This window comes from Eptesicus fuscus, chromosome 4 (genome assembly GCF_027574615.1).
Source record: "Eptesicus fuscus isolate TK198812 chromosome 4, DD_ASM_mEF_20220401, whole genome shotgun sequence".
Lineage (NCBI taxonomy): Eukaryota > Metazoa > Chordata > Mammalia > Chiroptera > Vespertilionidae > Eptesicus > Eptesicus fuscus.
In genome coordinates this window covers 76,789,198-76,791,527 of record NC_072476.1, presented here as the reverse complement: position 1 = coordinate 76,791,527, position 2,330 = coordinate 76,789,198, and the positions used below count along the sequence as shown (strand labels likewise).

The following is a 2,330-nucleotide window of genomic DNA, read 5'->3' as shown; positions in this document are numbered from 1 at the left end:
GCCCTGCAGATGTGGAAGGTTTTTAGCCCCACCTCAGCCCTGCCTTCCTTGGCCTTTCTCATTCAATCCAACATGTTTTCCCTCCTCTCCACCTGTTCGTTTTGAAAACGTTCTAACTTAAAGAAAAATTGTAAGAAAAGTACAATGAACACTGTTCACCCAGATTCCCCAGTTAGTTGTTCATATTGTCCCCAGCTGGCTGTATCTCTTTGTATACATATATATACATATTTTTTTTTATTTAACCATTTGAGAATCAGTTGCTTTAGCTTTATGACTTTGTGACACTTCCACCCCAACATACTTCAGGGTGTATCTCAAAAGGAAAAAAAGATTCTCATTTTTACAATACAATTAGTTACTCAAGAAATTTAACATTCCAGTGTTCAGATCCTCGGACTTTCCTCACAGCATGGCCCCCAAACGCGGGTCCTCGCTCCCACCTCAAACAAAGAAACTGGAACTGCCTCCAGCCCCCAAGCCGGAGAAGAAGCCGACCCCTCAAGACGTGCCAAAGGGAGAAAAAGAACAGCCAGAAGTGATTGAACATATTGATGAAGTACAAAATGAAATAGACAGACTTAATGACAAGCCAGTGAGGAGATTTTGAAAGTAGAACAGAAATATAACAAACTCCGCCATTTTTTCAGAAGAGGTCAGAATTGATCGCCAAAATCCCAAATTTTGGGGTAACAACATTTGTCAACCATCCACAAGTGTCTGCACTGCTTGGGGAAGAGAATGAGGAGGTGCTGCATTATTTGACAAGAGTTGAAGTGACAGAATTTGAAGATATTAAATCAGGTTACAGAATAGATTTTTATTTTGATGAAAATCCTCACTTCGAAAATAAAGTTCTCTCCAAAGAGTTTCATCTGAGTGAGAATGGTGATCCATCTTCAAAGTCCACTGAAATCATATGGAAATCTGGAAAGGATTTGACGAAACGTTCAAGTCAAACACAGAATAAAGCCAGCAGGAAGAGACAGCATGAGGAACCAGAAAGCTTCTTGACCTGGTTTACTGACCATTCTGATGCAGGTGCAGATGAGTTAGGAGAAGTCATCAAAGATGACATTTGGCCAAATCCATTACAGTACTACTTGGTTCCTGACATGGATGATGAAAAAGGGGAAGGAGGAGGAGGAGGAGGAGGAGGAGGAGGAGGAGGAGAGGAAGGGTTGGAAGATATTGATAAAGAAGGGGATGAGGATGAAGGTGAAGAAGATGAAGATGATGAGGAGGGGGAAGAAATAGAGGAAGATGAAGGAGAAGATGACTAATGAACACTGATGGATTCCAATCTTTTTTAATTTTTTCCAGTCCCTGGGAGCAAGTTGCAGTCTTTCCCCCCACCGCCACCCCGCCCCATACCTCTTGTGCTCAGCTGCCCTGTTTTTGAGGTCTCTTTTCTCTCCTTTACACCATGGTTCTCACCTTATTTGGGGGGGATGTACCTTGAGCAGAATACAGTGGGAAAAGAATCTTTGCCCCTTTCTGGTCCAAATTCATTTTTACCCCTTCCTGTCTCAAGAAAAACTTAATGGAATCACCACCACCATGCTCTGTGGGAGAAAAGAAAAACTGGGAGCTGGAGGTTGCTAGGCCCCTGTGCAGTAGTGCTTAGAATTCTAGCTTTTTTCCTCCTTCCTCTGTATATTGGGCTCAGAGATTACACTGTGTCTCTATGTGAATATGGACAGTTAGCATTTACCAACATGTATCTGTCTACTTTCTCTTGTTTAAAAAAAGAAGAAGAAAAGCTTTAAAAAGGGGGGTTATAGAAGGTCAGCAAAGGGTGGGTTTGAGATGTTTGGGTGGGTTAAGTGGGCATTTTGACAACATGGCTTCTCCTTTGGCATGTTTAATTGTGATGTTTAATGGACATCCTTGCAGTCTAAAATGACACTTTTAAAATAAAATTCTCTCCTAATGATGACTTGAACCCTGCCACTCAGAGAATCAGCAGAACCTGTAGGATCTTATTCAGAATTGACATTTCTCTATTGTAATTTTGTTCCTGTTTATTTTTAAATTTTCTTTTTGTTTATTTTTGGAAAGGAGGAAGTGTGTATTTTTGGGTCTGAGCAGTAAACAAGAAAGCAACTAACTTGCCTCGGTTCTGATTCTCTTGTCACTGATATGATCAATATAACCAGCTCACCTATAGTACTTCTTAGACTAAAAAAAAATCTGATCAGGTCACTCTGTAGCTCAAAACACTTCCATGACTTCCCACTACCTTCAGAATACATCCCAAACTAACAAAGTAGGCTGCATCCTTGCATCACACACAAAAGTGAACACACACACTAGAGAGTCCCAACTGC

The 2,330-nt window shown here is 41.0% G+C and overlaps 1 pseudogene; it reads left to right on the top strand.

Annotated features, from left to right (window-relative positions):
• The first annotated feature begins 412 nt into the window (after positions 1-412).
• On the top strand, positions 413-1,339 carry LOC103305329 (protein SET-like; annotated as a pseudogene).
• Positions 1,340-2,330: the final 991 nt, after the last annotated feature.